Below are 17051 nucleotides of genomic sequence, written 5' to 3'. Positions count from 1 at the left end.
TATATCCTCCATACACTGGCTTCGAGGGCATTATCACTTTTATACAAAGGGTTAGCAACATATTCCAATAATGATTGACATATTTTCATGACATTTTTTATTTAATTCATTCATTAATTCATACTATTTCATCCTTCGACAAGATATAGTCCCGACACATCTAGGGTTGCTACCCAAGCCGGCTGGTCGTTCGTTCTATCGGTTTGGTTGCCAGAGACGCAACCCAGTTGTTCAGTCTTTTTGTTCTGTATCTATGGACGTGAGCGACCCAGTCATTCGTTCTAAATGTTCTATTGCCATACTGGCTGGCAARGTTCTTATTCCTTGCTTGCTAGCTAGCCAACTACGGCTAACTGACAGTCACGTCAAACAGTGSAGCCAAAATAACAACAGTAGCTGCATTTTGTTTGTTTAAGCTTTTTTCTATTGACATTTATTTGGATACATCCATAACAATGAGCTAATGATGCGCGATTTCGCCTGGTGTAGAAAATGTGCTCTTTCGTCAGGACATTGTTGTTCAGAGGAGCTAGCAAACAACACAGCTAACACAATCCATTCAAATTGAAGCTGGAAAGACTGAAAACTAGCTGCACTTTATTTCATTTGACCTTTTTTCAATTGACATTTCTTTATGTATCTGTAAAAATGATACCAGCTGATTCATGATTTCGACTGACTGAGAAACACTGCCTGCCTGTCTGTGTCTGTCTGTCCAGACTAAATGTTAGTCTAAAAGATATGTGAGGTAATGTCTAGATGCTTTTTATAGTGGATCAAGTTTATAAATTGCCTGGCTGGGCTGATGAGACAGTGGATTGCGCAGTCAGATAGAACAGAGTAAATAGGCATTTTAACGTTATAGATTTAGCCGGTGGTAGTTTGTGGAATAGACACCGGCTGGAGTGCGGTTTTAACCAATCAGCATTCAGGATTAGACCCACCCGTTGTGTAATTGTACATAGTTCAAAGCACTGTAGTACATAGAGAGAGGCCTTTGAATCAGCAAGCGCTTGTAATGTAACAAGAGCCCTCTGCTTAATGGAGTCAAGATTCCATTTAAAAGAGTAAAACCAAGTATGTATGCACTCTTGCTTAAGGCTTTAATCTTGCGTATAATTGAGTTAAGCTGAGTGGGTACTCTCTTACTATTGATGCAAGTTTTTGGTCCTGCGTGCAATGTGGCACATACATATGTCATTTTGGTGTTTAGATTGAGATAATTCAGTTATTACCTTGCACAAATGAGCTCAGTGATCTAAATGTATTTCATGCATTATACCACAACTATTGCATGCAAAGATCAGATTTATAAAGCCAGATTTTCATTTCAACATCCCTAATTCAATCACTAAGAGATACAACTGACACACACTGCATACTGTTCCTCTCACACATGTTGGCGCAAAACCATTCCTGTCCCTCAAATACAGACTAACATCCCTCAAAACTCTAGACTAACATTTCAACAAACTATCTACTAACCCTAACCTTAACCCTTACCCTTGCTACAGATGTACTATCCAGACTATCCAAATAAATTGAGACCAGATTTTTGCATGCAATTTATCTGTAAAACTTCAGCCTATTTCACTTTGCACCCTAACGTAAAAAGAAATCCTCTAGTTGAGAGGAAAAATGTTTAAACCGCTCTTTTTTATCTTACTCTCTCTCCGTCCCCTTCTACTTTTCCTTTGTTTTCTCAGGTACCACAGCAGTTGAGTGCCCTGACGTTGAACAGGTATGAGCAGCCCGTAGTGGATTACTGCCAGGCCCAAGGGGTGCTGCACCTCAACATGGGCTTTGAGCCCCCCTCCCAGGCACAGGGCTGTCTGAGGCCACCGGGCTGCAGTACAGGTCATACAGCTGGTCTCCCCTCTGCGCCCACCACCTTGCTCATACGCACGGACCCCCATTCCCTCCAACWGTGACTTGTGACCTGTGCAGATGGGGAGACCATACCAGCGCTGCCCTCTCCATCTAGGCTACTGAGCATGGTGTTGTTACAGTACTGTATACCGCAGCAGATAATGAGTGAAACAGATACAAATCTGCACTGAGGAAGAACATTCTGACTGGAGAATCTGTTGTTAATGGAGAGAATACATTTATCTAACGCAGAATATACCTTGACTAATGAAAATGAAAATATTCATTAATGGAAATTGCAGTGTACTGTTACAGTATATTACAAGATAGCTGACCCTTTGATGTCCATTGTAATTGAATATAGTCCAGTTACATTATCACATTCCTTCTGCTTCTAAAATGGTTTCCAGCATCATGGGGAGAAATATAAAAAATTACATGATTCATTACTCTTATTGAACTTATTGACTGCTCACAGTTTCGGCACCTTCGCTGTTTTAGGTAAGTCATTATCTACAAAATGCAATAATAGATCTGGGGAAACAGTAGGGTGAGCAATGGAATAGCAGAACAAATTAAAGACTAACAGAGCTGAAAGGTTTTATGCTGCTTTTTCTAATAATGCTGCCAGTCAGAGGCCTTACAGATTTTCCAGTCCCCGTAGCTATTTCATTTCAAGAAGTGAGCCACTCAAATTAAATTACCCACAACAACAAGGGAAAACTTGGTAAGTGATGGGCACACCGTTTTCATGTCAAGTGTACAGATTACATTTCTTTTCCAGAGGTACATTAATGGATATTTGTATTATTTATGTTCATTTTACTATAATGCATTTTTTTTGTTTTTTTTTGTTTGTTTCCCAGATATAAAAAGTAAAACGTTGATGAGTAATAGACTAATTGTTTTCATGTCAAGTGTAGCCTACAGCTGACATATCTTGTCAGAAATACATATTTGTTATTGTGTTGATATGGATTTGTTCATCATGATCATCATTGCATTTTCATGATTAATGTAATGACAATTTTATATTTATGTCATGCCAATCGTCAATCTAATTGTAGGATTGTCTCTCACATACCATGTGTAGTTACTGAAAGGGAAGCATTTTAATGTGACCATTAATTGACTATGTGACCTCAAAAGATCATGACATTCACCTAGAGATCAGCAGCAGAGATCAACTCACTCATAGTGGAGATAACTGTTGTAACAGCTTAACCCAGACTATCTAATATTGATGCCGGTCTGCTCTCCCCAGCTGTGACGCATTAGATCTTTGTATCCCTTTTCCCCAATGTCTACTGTGACTGTTACAGTTTTCATCAAGGAGCCTCTTTTGGATGTGGTTCATYCTCATACTCCACTTCAAGGACACATGTAATAACAAAAACCCAATGAACCTGTTCAATACTATGAATAGTTATCAAATAAAGTGTCTCGGCTGCTTCATGAACACGGCCATTTGCCCATGAAGAGGAGGAGCCTTATCTGAGGTTCAGATGAACTAGAACATGTCCTGATTTGGGTTCGCAGGCTGGGTATGAGAATGTGACTGACATTTTGTTAAGTCGGGGCCTTGCAATATTGGCTTGCTGTTTGAAGAAAATGTTATCCTGATTTCTGTTAAACCATATAAAATATCAGCTTGAACTGGCGTCACACGATAAAATGATATTTCAATAGATTTTCTGACCAAATGTTTTTTATGCTCATTGAAGAAGAAACTACTGTGAACATTAAAATTACTTTTACCATTTATTTTCTGAGATTACATTTTTATTTTCATACCATGAAATTATACTGCTTATCATGTCTGAGAGTGTGCTGTTTTGGGATAATCTTGACCACAAGTAATACAGTGCTGAATGATAACTTTTTTTTTTTAATGTTCTGCATCAAAGCATCACTGATCTGAAAAATGTATGAATAATTTAAACAAAGTAAAGTCATTATTAACTGATGCAACACCATTTACCTAATTGTCACATCTTTAAACAGTATCGTTTGCTTTTGTAAATTGTGAGATTTTCGTGTGCATGGTGAGGAAGGAGACTCCTTTCCACATCATACTCAAACTCAGATAATGAAAAGCAAAGTGTATTGAAGAGGATTTATTGACTTTATAAAGCAATCAAATACACTGATTGAGCTCAATCCGGTGGCATGCTCAGGGTAGCATACATAGAACATTTATTTCCCAATTATTCTTCACCCTCTGAGTTATTCCCATCCCAGGGAAATATTCATTGACAGTGCATAACCGCTATCATCAAGAGAGAAGAATGAGATTCTCTCAGTCTTAAATTCCGCTGAAATACTTTCTTCAAGGCTGCCACATCCTGGTTTGTCTTTGTTCTCGACTATGCAAGAATAACAGTTTTTGTCTTTCTGAGACTTAATCATTTTCAATTTGCTCCATTTTCTGACTGTGGACCTAATTTTTAGAAGTGCAAAGTTTGCTGCAATAGCAAGAAAAGTTGGTTATTTTTCCTACCTCGACTCAAGGGTAGACGTAACTTAGTAACCGTAAATCCATGACACTCCAATTAGTATGATATTTTATGTTTCTTATGGTATGTATCCATTTTTGGATGTCCATCATCCATTTCGAATGATATGTTACAAATTACAATTTGTATGATATGTTATGAATTGCAATTTGTACAATATTTTACTAACTGCAATTCATACAATATGTTACAAATTTGCAAAATTTATGACATGTTATGAAATCCTAATGTTAGCTAGGTGGCTAGACTACGGGTTAGGGTTAAGGATAGGGGTAAGTTTAGGAGCTAGGTTAAAGAGCTTGGGGAAGGGTTAGCTGACATGCTAAGTAGTTGCTAATTAGGTACATTTCTAAAGTTGTCCATGATGAGATTCGAAGTCGCAATCTTTGGGTTGCTAGACGTTCGCGTTATACTTCTGACCATCCACCCCGACCAACCACCCTATTTTTTTCTTTGCCTTAAGTAACCTTCTGTATTATGTAACCATACCAAATGTAACATATCATACTAATTTGAGTGTCCCGGATTTATATTTACTATGTCTAGTCTATGAGACCAGGCAGATTTTTCACCCTGCTTTTTTATCTTCTTGGAAGGATAAAGTTTTTTTTTTTTTACTTCCTCCTAAGAGCTATTAAAAGTAAGCCAGGCCATACAGCACTTTTTATCATTTGGACTTACGTCCTTTTCTTCTGCTTCTGCTTCAGGAAAATTGTCCAGTGGTGTGAGAGGCATCTCTGAGAAGCCTGACTTCACTCATGATGGTGAAGAATAGGCCTTGAACCTTTTGAAAAAGGGACAAAAAGTTTTTACATTTAAATGGTGCGCTAACCAAGAGTGACCTCCAATACAGGTGATTCAAAGCATAATATTAAGGATGCATTCATAGACACATTTTGTGCAGGCTTGCACGGATGATCAGATTTGTACAATGCCTGTGGAAGTGTTTAACATTTTAGGAACATGTCAACATGAATTTACATAGAATCTGAAAGCTAGGCCAACACTCTGTTGATGTTTCCTGTTAAGCAACTTAAAATCCTACACAATTTTTGAATAAATATTTTTTGCTCAGAACAGAAGGTACATTTAGTTGCATGGCCTACATTATAAGACACACATTCCCATCCAGTATATCTCTGCAGTAGCCTACTTATCTTGTGCTTCTTAGAATTACAGTTGTGGCATCTGTGATTTTTAATCCCCTTTATTTTGTTTGTCCTTTGTATCATGCAAATTACATAACTAACATCTTAGAAATAAAGAGATTAGATGACGTAGCAGTAACAGATGAAGTAGTGCTTCAGTACAGTGGTCTTCAGTTTTTCTTTGCCCCCTTTGTTCCTGTGTACTGGGTATTGTCATCTTGGAGTTGTGTTAAGACTTCAAGCAGGTTGGCAGGGCAGCTGTGAAAGCTCCTGATTTCCCTTGGGAGTTTTGGGACAGCTATGCCAACACTTTCAGATTACCTTTGCCATTCCAGACAGAACAAACCCAGTATGGCATCTGTCCTGCACCCAGTTTATTTTTAAACTCCTCTCTTCTCTCAGCAGGTGGTGTTTTTTCTCTAAAGCAGTCCTTTGCCTTGGCCTTGGTTTGCAGGGTCAAGGGTAAGCTACATCATCCCATGGTTTTATATATTCAATCTTATTCCCTACAAAGGCTAAGAATGAGGTGATTCCTCATATCATACACCGAATCAGTGTTCAATGAAGAACTGTAAATGATGGAATCTCAAAGCAAAGCAAAATAGCAGTATGAGAAGATGTGTAACACAATGAAAGAGCAGATAAGATCATTGATTCTATTTTTTACTGCCTGTCCCTTGTTTCCCCCCATATTGTTCCATTTTCACACAGTGGAAATATCATGTGTACCGTGGCACTGACTCATTTCTAATGATGGAGCATGTCTATTTGTTGACTGTTTGGGTGATGTCTTTGTTGTCTTCGGCCTCTCTTTATGTAGTGTTGTGGTGTCTCTCTTGTCATGATGTGCATTTTGTCCTATATTTTATTAATTTAAAAAAATCCCAGCCCACATCCCCACAGGAGGCCTTTTGCCTTTTGGTAGGCCGTCATTGTACATAAGAATTTGTTCTTAGCTGACTTGCCTAGTGTTAGTGTGGACACTATACATAATTACATTGAATATGTATTGTACTTACCTGCAGTATAGTATGATTGCTATTCATGTGTGCATGGTAATTATTGGCATTGACCGTGACCTTCCCCTGTGATGAGGTCATCACCCAGAGTCGGATCTGTACAAGGCGACTATCATATGTTGCGTGGGCTGTATCGTTTTGCTGTATTGGTACCGTTTGTACATGGCTGTACACCTTTTATTTTTTAGGTTGAAAATAAAGGAAAGTAATATAAAAATGCTTGTGGGCATTCCTTGTCAAGTTTATAAAACGTATTAATCTACATGGCGATGCGCTAGCTAGCTAAGAAACAGTGGAGGTAGTCAGTTAGCTAGCTAGCTTAATGAGCAACTGAGAGCAGCCACCGCTGAAGGGAAACGCTGACAGTGACAATCAGCAGCAAGTGAAAATCACTAATGAGGACCAAGAACAAGTTGACGTTATAATGGCAATGTTTGGGACAATCGCTGAGTTTGTGGAAGAGAACGAGGACTGSACAGAATATGTGGAAAGGTTGGGACACTTTTCTTTGGCAAATGGAATTACAGATGAGGCTAAACAGGGCTCTATTCTTTTGAGTGTGTGTGGAGCTAAAACCTCAAATCTAATGAGGAATTTGGCTACACCACGGAGACGGGGAGAAATTCCTTTTGTGGATCTAGTTGCTCTCGTTCAGACTCGCCACAATCCAAAGCCTTCAGTGATTGTCTAGAGGTTCAAGTTTAACTGCCATTTTCGGGAAAACAGGTCAGTCTGTTGCTGAATTACGTGAACTCTCAAAACATTGTGAGTTTGGGGCTATGTTAGAGGACATGCTCCATGACAGATTAGTCTGTGGCATTAATGAGGACGGCATACAGCGCCGTTTGCTGGGGAAAGCCACACTGATTTTCAAGAGAGCATTGGAAAATTCTCAAGGGATGGAGATGGTCGCTAGTAATGCTAAAAATATTCAAAATTACAACAGTGGAAGTGGTACAGTGCATCAGGTGACAAAAGAGGCGGCAGTGGAAAAGCAGTGGAATGTTTCAGATGTGGGGGAACATTACGCAAACAACTGCGGATACGGTCTGTAACAATTGCAACAAAAAGGGACACTTAGCTAAAAAATGGAGGGGTCCTAGGAGCAAGCCAGAGGGTGGGCAGACTGGACAGGGAAAATTCACAGCAAAGAAGCCACTGTCAGCAGCACATTACCTAGAGAGCACAGAGTAGGAGGAAGAGCATTGTTCCTACAACATGTTTAATGTGAGTGAGCCCCGCGCAGAGCCTATCTATGCTACAGTGGAGGTAGATGGAAAACAGTTAAGGATGGAGGTGGACACGGGGCTTCTGACTCTGTTATCAGTGAGGAGACCTACAAACAAATGTGAGGCTCAAAACAGGCTTCCGCCTTCACACCGGCAGGGATCAGACTGCGTACGTACACCAGGGAGAGCATACCATTGCTGGGTGCTCTAGAGGTGGACATTGCATACAACATGGCTCCTGGTGGTGAAAAGGAATGGGCCTAGTTTACTAGGGCATGATTGGCTCACCAAAATACAACTGAACTGGGGTGAGATAAATCACACACGAGTGACTGAGGATGCCATTCAAAAGTACCCTGAGATTTTCAAAGATGAACTGGGCACACTGCAGGGCACTGCAGTTAAGCTGTTTGTGGATCCTCAGGCCGAGCCTCGCTTTTTCAAGCCCAGGACAGTGCCTTACGCCATGAAAAAGAAAGTGGAGGATGAGTTGGAGCGGCTGCAAGTAACAAACATCATTACTCCCATTCAGATCTCCCGCTGGACAGCTCCAATCGTTCCCATTATGAAAAGTGACAGAACTGTGCGTACATGCGGGGACTACAAACTCACCATCAACAGGGCCTCTAAGCTGGACGCGCAGGACCTGTTCGCGACGCTAGCAGGAGGCAAGACGTGACTCATGTCAAGCTTTGAGAACGTCTAGCAACAGCTCCTCTTGGACGAAGACTCAAAAGAGTATGTCCCAGTCAACACGCACAAAGTATTGTTCAGGTACAACCGCTTGGTTTTCGGAGTGGCATCCAGTCCAGCCTCATGTAGCAGTGTACTTGGACGACATCCTGGTTACAGGGGAGACGGAGGAGGAGCACCGCCACCATGTGTACCAGATGTTAAAGAGATTCTCTGAGGCAGGGCTGCCCCTGAAGCATAGCAAGTGCACATTCCAAGCACAGAGTGTGACATACCTAGGTCACAAGATCACAGTGCAGGGTCTGTGTTCTGTGGAGTACAAAGTCAGGGCAATCAAGGATGCTCCAAACCCCAAGAACATGTCTGAGCTCAGGTCGTTCCTGYGCATGGTGAAATACTATGGTAAGTTCCTCCCTGAGCTGTCAACAGGGATGGCTCCACTTTATCAGCTGCTCCACAAAGACTGTAAATGGAAGTGGGGGCCAGCACAAAAGAAAGCTTTCAAGGAAGTGAAAGCACTACTACAATCAGCACAACTGCTGCTTCATTTTGACCAATATAAAGAGATCATTCTGTCATGTGACGCCTTGCCCTATTGCGTCGGGGTAGTACTCTCTCATCAGATGGAGGACGGGTCAGAGAAACCCATTGGATTCGCATCACGCATGCTGACGAGTGCTGAGAGTGCTTATTCACAGTTGGACAAGGAAGGTCTGGCCATAGTCTTTGCTGTGAAACGCTTTCATCAGTACTTCTACGGTCGTCATTTCACCATATGCACTGACCACAAACCACTGATGAGCCTTTTTAGTGAATGAAGATGCATTCCTCCCATGGCTTCAGCAAGGATACAGCGCTGGTCCCTCACACCGTCAGCTTACCAGTAAACTATTGTGTACAGAGCGAGGAAGGACAATGCAAATTCAGACGCGCTCAGCCGTCTCCCGCTACCAGAGATCCCCGCCACAACTGAGGTGCCTCCCAAGACAATTTTCCTAATGGAGAGATTGTTAAACTCACCTGTGAATGCCAAACAGATCAAACAGTGGACAGGATCTATCCTGGCCCAAGTGAAAAGATTCCTCATGCAGGGTTGGCCTTCTGTCATAGAGGATGATGGACTGAGACCTTATGCAGTGCAAAACTGAGCTGAGTGTGCAGGATGGCTGCATACGCTAGGGGTCCAGAGTGGTTGTTCCGTCCCCTGGCCGTTCACAAGTCATGGATGAGGACCATGAGGCTCACCCGGGTGCCTCCCAGATGAACAGTTTAGCCAGATCTTACATATGGTGGCCTAACATGGATCAGGARGTAGAAAACAAAGTGGAATCATGTTCTGAGTGCCAGATCAACCAGAAGATGGCCCCACCCGCACCACTACATCTGTGGGAGTGGCCTGACCGCCCATGGGTCAGGCTGCACATAGACTTTGCTGGCCCTTTCGTGGGCCACATGTTCCTTGTCATGGTGGATGTGCACTCCAAGTGGCTGGAGGCTCACATCATGAGCAACATCACAGCGACCACAACCATCAAAAAGCTTCGGCAGGTTTGCAACCCATGGTCTGCCTGACTCTTGTGTCCGACAATGCAACTACCTTTACCTGTGACTTGTTCCAAGAATTCATGCGGAGAAACGTGATTCGCAATGTCCGCAGCGCGCCGTTTCATCTGGCCTCAAACGGTTTAGCGGAGCGGGCTGTGCAGACAATGAATGAGGGGCTCAAAAGGATGACTGGGGGAACCATCACAAATAAGCTCTCTCGGTTCTTTTTCCAGTTTCGCAACACGCCACAAACAACAACAGGACAGGCTCCAGCTGAGATGTTGATGGGCAGAAAGCCTAAAGCTCACATGGATCTACTGCGTCCGGACATCAAAGCACGAGTGGAACGGAAGCAGGAGAAACAATAAGAGAGACATGACCACCACGTGAGGGAGAGGCAGTTAAACCCAATGACACCGTCTACATCCGCAACTTCACAAGCAGCCAGCACTGGTTGCCAGGTATCATTCTGAGTCAGAGTGGCCCAGTCTCCTTGATGGTCAAACTGACTGATGGTCGAGTCATGCGCAGACACCAGGACCACATTCGCCTGCGCTATGACAAAGAAAATAGCATGTTTTCAGACGGAACAGCTGCGGGAGGTTAGTATACAAGTTGAAACCCCACAGGAAACAGTGTCTGAGGAACAGGGGCATTCAGTGGTTCCTGCAAAGGGTTATGGACTTTCTCTCACAAACACCCAACCCGCTCCTGTGCCCTCAGACCCAGCTCCACTGGGACACGCCTTACCTGTGTCTTGTGGCACACGAGGAGTACTGCGCAGATTACAGTCTAGTCACAAGCCTCCTGAAAGACTAGCTCTGTAGTTGAGACTGAGAGTCTTGTGGTGTTAGTGTTTGTTTGGAGCAGCAGACCTAGTTGAATAGAAATAAGGATTGTCATATTTTTTGTTTTTGTTTACATTTACAGTAACAATAGCAGAAGTTCTCAAGTGTTGTGAAGATGAGAAAAGAAAACACTGATGTGGTTGACTGGTCAACCTTGTGTTCTTTCCTTACAGGGGGGATTGAAATTAAGGGGGAGAAGTGTCATAGTGTGGACACTATTTAAATAATTACTTTTGTTGGAATGTGCTAAACTTTGAACATTGAGATATTAAATGAATGATAGGAAATGAAAGAGACTGAGTTATGTTAGAAGTTCATGGTTATCAGAAGAAAGAAGAAGGCTTTGGAATGTGTTTGATGGAGGAGAGGAGAGCGATGTGTTGATACAGGGAAGACAGATGGACATCTGTGTATTAGATGAAAGAGGGGTTGAGGTCATGAGGTGAGGACAGATTATTTTAAGAAAGTAATAAATGTTTGGAATCCTGTTACTCTTTATTAGCTTCCTGTAGAGCCATAAAATGTAAGGATTGGAGAGAAAGGGGAGTGTCTTAAGTAGGATGCATATAAACTGTGAAGTCCGAAATCTTTAGCTGTCTGTTTTCAGCTGTACAGAACCTTTGGGAAGAATACACTTGGTTAAAGCTTCTCTAACCCTCTGTCCGTGGGTTATTTACTCTGAAAAATAAGAACCTAACACATTGAATATGTATTGTACTTACCTGCAGTATAGTATGATTGCTATTCATGTGTGCATGGTTATTATTGGCATTCTCATTGACTGTGACCTTTCCCCTTTGATGAGGTCATCACCCAGAGTCGGATCTGTACAAGGCAACTCTATCACATGTTGAGTGGACTGTATCGTTTTTCTGTAATGGTACTGTTTGTACATGGCTGTACACTTTTTATTTCTTAGGTTGAAAAAAAGGAAGGAAAGTAATATAGAAATGTGTGTGGGCATTCCTTGTCAAGTTACTACACCTAGTGAAATGAAGGTTAAAAAAAGAAATGCAAAATAAAATTGAAGGATTCAAACTTAGGGGGGGAAGAGATTGTTTAATCAAACACTTTTTTAGCAGGTATTGGATATTGTTCCTCTGTTGACGACAAGCATCCTCCTTAGGCAATTGTAAGTTAGATTGTGTGCTCAGCAAGACTGGAGGTTCTAAATTAGTTATTTTGTACCTAAATTAGTTTTTTTTGTACCTCTGTTGACGACAAGCATCCTCCTTAGGCAACTCTAAGTTAGATTGTGTGCTCAGCAAGACTGGAGGTTCTAAATTAGTTTTTTTCCCTGCACCATTAAAAGAGTAGCAGCTCAAGGCAAGCTCACGACAGAGCTCTTATTCTGAATTACAGCCTCACGTCCTCAGAGTTGCCTCACCACACACTCATGGGCAGTTTGGACGATAAAATAAGGGAATATAAACAGGACATGTTGTCAGGTCATAGAACTGCCCCCAAAAAGCCACACTATTTCATAATTTGAGATTTGTACTGTAAATGAACTGTAGCATGATCTATGTGAAATTAGTAAAGCTGACTGATGAAATGCATTTGTCAGGAGTGGCGTATAATGCCTATGTAAAGTATGTCTTAGCGCAGATCCTGCCTCATTGACCTTGCTGAAGGCTGAGGAAACATGGAGTTGCAGTCTTTAGAGAACACATCCATATACAGTGCATAAAGTATGCAGACCCCTTCCCTTTTTCTATATTTTGTTACACTACAGCCTTTAAACATTGATTAAAACAAAAAAATATATTGTCAATCTACACACGATACCTCAAAATGACAAGCAAAAACAGGTTTAGAAATTTTAGCAAATTTATTAAAATGATAAAACAGAAACACCTTTTTTACATAACTATTCAGACCCTTTGCTATGAGACCTGAAATTGAGCTCAGGGTCATCCTGGTTCCATTGATCATCATTAAGATGTTTCTACAACAACTTGATTGGAGTCCATCTGTGATAAATTCAATTGATTGGACATGATTTGGAAAGATACACACCTGTCTATATAAGGTCCAACAGTTGACAATACTGTACATGTCAGAGCAATAACCAAGTCATGAGGTGGAAGGAATTGTCCGTAGAGCTCCGAGGCAGGATTGTGTTGAGGCACAGATCTGGGGAAGGGTACCAAAACATTTCTGCAGCATTGATGGTCCCCAAGAACACAGTGGCCTCCATCATTCTTAAATGGAAGAAGTTTGGAACCACCAAGACTCTTCCTAGACTCGGCTGCCTGGCCAAACTGGGCAATCAGGGGAGATTGGCCTTGGTCAGGGAGATGACCAAGAACCTGATGGTCACTCTGACAGAGCTCCAAAGTTCCTCTGTGGAGATGGGAGGACCTTCCAGAAGGACCACCATCTTTGCAACACTCCACCAATTAGGCCTTAATGGTAGATTCGCCAGACGGAAGTCACTCCTCAGTAAAATGCACATGACAGCCCGCTTGGAGTTTGCCAAAAGGCACCTAAAGGACACTCAGACCATGAGAAACAAGATTCTCTGGTCTGATGAATGCCAAGCGTCACATCTGGAGGAAACCTGGCACCATCCCTATGATGAAGCATGGTAGTTGCAACATCATGCTGTGGGGATGTTTTTCAGCAGCAGGGACTGGGAGACTAGTCAGGATCGAGGGAAAGATGAACGGAGTACAAATCAAATCAAATTGTATTGGTCACATACACATATTTAGCAGATGTTATTGTGGGTGTAGCGAAATCCTTGTGTTCCTAGCTCCAACAGTGCAGTTGGAGCAGTATCTGCACTGCTCCAACAGTGCAGTAGTATCTAACAATTCACAACAATACACACAAATCTAAAAGTAAAAGAACGGAATTAAGGAATTTATAAATATTAGATCAAAAATGTTGTGGCATTGACTAAAATACAGTAGAATAGAATACAGTATTTYATTTTGGGCTCCCGAGTGGTCTAAGGCACTGCATCTCAGTGCTAGAGGCGTCACCATAGATTCTGGTTCGATCCCGGGCTGTATCACAACCGGTGGTGATCAGGAGTGCAATAGGGTGGCTCACAATTGGCCCAGCGTCGTTCGGGTTAGGGTAGGGTTTGGTCATGGTGTGCCGTCATTGTAAATTAAGAATTTTTTCTTAACTGAATTGCCTAGTTAAATGAAGGTAATACAGTGGCTTGTGGAAGTATTCACCCCCCTTGGCATTTTTCCTATTTTGTTGCCTTACAACCTGGAATTAAAATGGATTTTTGGGGGGTTTGTATCATTTGATTTACACAACATGCCTACCACTTTGAAGATACAATATATTTTTTATTGTGAAACAAACAAGAAATAAGACAAAAAAACAGAACTTGCGCATGCATAACTATTCACCCTCCCAAAGTCAATACTTTGTAGAGCCACCTTTTGCAGCAATTACAGCTGCAAGTCTCTTGGGATATGTCTCTATAAGTTTGGCACATCTAGCCACTGGGATTTTTGCCCATTCTACAAGGCAAAACTGCTCCAGCTCCTTCAAGTTGGGTGGGTTCCGCTGGTGTACAGCAATCTTTAAGTCATACCACAGATTCTCAATTGGATTGAGGTCTGGGCTTTGACTAGGCCATTCCAAGACATTTAAATGTTTCCCCTTAAACCACTCAAATGTTGCTTTAGCAGTATGCTTAGGGTCATTGTCCTGCTGGAAGGTGAACCTCCATCCCAGTCTCTAATTTCTGGAAGACTGAAACAGGTTTCCCTCAAGAATTTCCCTGTATTTAGTGCCATCCATCATTCCTTCAATTCTGACCAGTTTCCCAGTCCCTGCCGATGGAAAAACATCCTCACAGCATGATGCTGCCATCACCATGCTTCACTGTGTTCTCGGGGTGATGAGAGGTGTAGGGTTTGTGCAAGACATATTGTTTTCCTTGATGGCCAAAAAAGCTAKATTTTAGTCTCATCTGATCAGAGTACCTTCTTCCATATGTTTGGGGAGTCTCCCACATGCTTTTTGGTGTACACCAAACATGTTTGCTTATTCTTTTCTGGACACTCTTCCGTAAAGCCCAGCTCTGTGGAGTGTACGGCTTAAGGTGGTGGTATGGACAGATACTCCAATCTCTGCTGTGGAGCTTTGCAGCTCCTTCAGGGTTATCTTTGGTCTCTTTGTTGCCTCTCTGATTAATACCCTCCTTGCCTGGTCCGTGAGTTTTGATGGGTGGCCCTCTCTTAGCAGGTTTGTTGTGTTGCCATATTCTTTCCATTTTTTTTATAATGGATTTAATGGTGCTCCATGGGATGTTCAAAGTTTCTGATATTTTTTATAACCCAACCCTGATCTGTACTTCTCCACAACTTTGTCCCTGACCTATTTGGAGAGCTCCTTGGTCTTAATAGTGCCGCTTGCTTGGTGGTGCCCCTTGCTTAGTGATGTTGCAGACCTTGGGGCTTTTCAGAACAGGTGTATATATACTGAGATCATGTGACAGATCATGTGACACTTAGATTGCACACAGGTGGACTTTATTTAACTAATTATGTGACTTCTGAAGGTAATTGGCTGCACCAGATTTTATTTAGGAGCTTCATAGCAAAGGGGGTGAATACATATGCACGCACCACTTTTCCATCATTTTTTTTTTAAGTTTTGAAAAAATATTTTTTTTTCATTTCACTTCACCAATTTGGACTATTTTGTGTATGTCCAATACAGGAAATCCAAACAAAAATCTATTTAAATTACAGGTTGTAATGCAACAAAATAGGAAAAACGCGAAAGGGGTGAATACTTTTGCAAGGCACTATATATATATATATATATGAGATGAGTAAAGCAGTATATAAACATTATTTAAACATTATTAAAGTGACTAGTGTTCCATTAATAAAGTGGCCAGTGATTCCAAGTCTATGTATAAAGGGCAGCAGCCTGTAAAGTGCAGGGTGGAAGCCGGCAAGTGATGGTCTTGAGATAGAAGCTGTTTTTCAGTCTCTCGGTCCCAGCTTTGAGGCACCTGTACTGACCTCACCTTCTGGATGTTAGCGGGGTGAACAGGCAGTGGCTCAGATGGTTGTTGTCCTTGATGATCTGTTTGGCCTTCCTGTGACATCGGATGCTGTAGGTGTCCTGGAGGGCAGGTAGTTTGCCCCCGGTGATGCGTTGGGCAGACCGCACCACCATCTGGAGAGCCCTGCGGTTGTGGGCGGTGCAGTTGCCATACCAAGCGGTGATGCAGCTCGACAGGATGCTCTCAATTGTGCATCTGTAAAAGTTTGTGAGGGTTTTAGGTGCCAAGCCAAATTTCTTCAGCCTCTGGAGTTTGAAGAGGCGCTGTCTTCACCACCATCAGTGATGTGTACGCTGAGGAACTCTAAGCTTTCCAACTTCTCCACTCCAGTCCCGTCAATTTTGGATAGGGGGGTGCCCCCTCTGCTGTTTCCTGAAGTCCACGATCAGCTCCTTTGTTTTGTTCATGTTGGTTGAGAGGTTATTTTCCTGGAACCACACTCCCAGGGCTCTCACCACCTCCATGTAGACTGTCTCGTCGTTGTTGGTAATCAGGCCTACAACTGTTGTGTCATCTGCAAATTTGATGATTGAGTTGGAGGTGTGCCTGGCCACGCATTCATGGGTGAACAGGGGGTACAGGAGGGGGCTGAACACGCACCCTTGTGGTGCCCCAGTGTTGAAGATCAGCGAAGTGGAGGTGTTGTTTCCTACCTTCACCACCTGGGGGTGGCACGTCAGGAAGTCCAGGACCCTGTTGCACAGGGCGGGGTTCAGACCAAAGGCCTCAAGCTTCATGGTGAGCTTGGAGGGTACTATGGTGTTGAATGCTGAGCTATAGTCAATAAACAGCATTCTTACATAGGTATTCCTCTTGTCCAGATGGGATAGCGCAGTGTGCGGAGTGATTGCATCGTCTGTGGATCAATTGGGGCGGTAAGAAAATTATAGTGGGTCTAGGGTGGCAGGTAAGGTAGAGGTGATATGATCCTTGACTACTGTAGTCTCAAAGCACTTCATGATGACAGAGGTCAGTCAATGCGGAACATTTCAAGAACTATGAAAGTTTCTTCAAGTACAGTCGCAAAAACCATCAAGCGCTATGAAGAAACTGGCTCTCATGAGGACCGCCACAGGAAAGGAAAACCCAGAGATACCTCTGATGCAGAGCAGGAGTTTATTAGAGTTACCAGCC

The 17051-nt window shown here is 42.4% G+C and overlaps 1 protein-coding gene across 1 annotated transcript in view; it reads left to right on the top strand.

The window, feature by feature from the left end:
- Positions 1 to 6771, top strand: part of LOC111973789 (leucine-rich repeat transmembrane neuronal protein 4) — a 63285-nt gene extending 56514 nt beyond the window's left edge. Inside the window, exon 3 of the mRNA XM_024001201.2 lies at positions 1707 to 6771. The gene's annotated coding sequence lies outside the window, so the exon portion shown is untranslated. The remainder of the gene's footprint in view (positions 1 to 1706) is intronic.
- The last annotated feature ends 10280 nt before the right edge of the window (positions 6772 to 17051 follow it).

The sequence above is a fragment of the Salvelinus sp. IW2-2015 genome, linkage group LG15 (genome assembly GCF_002910315.2).
Source record: "Salvelinus sp. IW2-2015 linkage group LG15, ASM291031v2, whole genome shotgun sequence".
Lineage (NCBI taxonomy): Eukaryota > Metazoa > Chordata > Actinopteri > Salmoniformes > Salmonidae > Salvelinus > Salvelinus sp. IW2-2015.
This window is presented reverse-complemented; position numbering and strand designations above follow the sequence as displayed.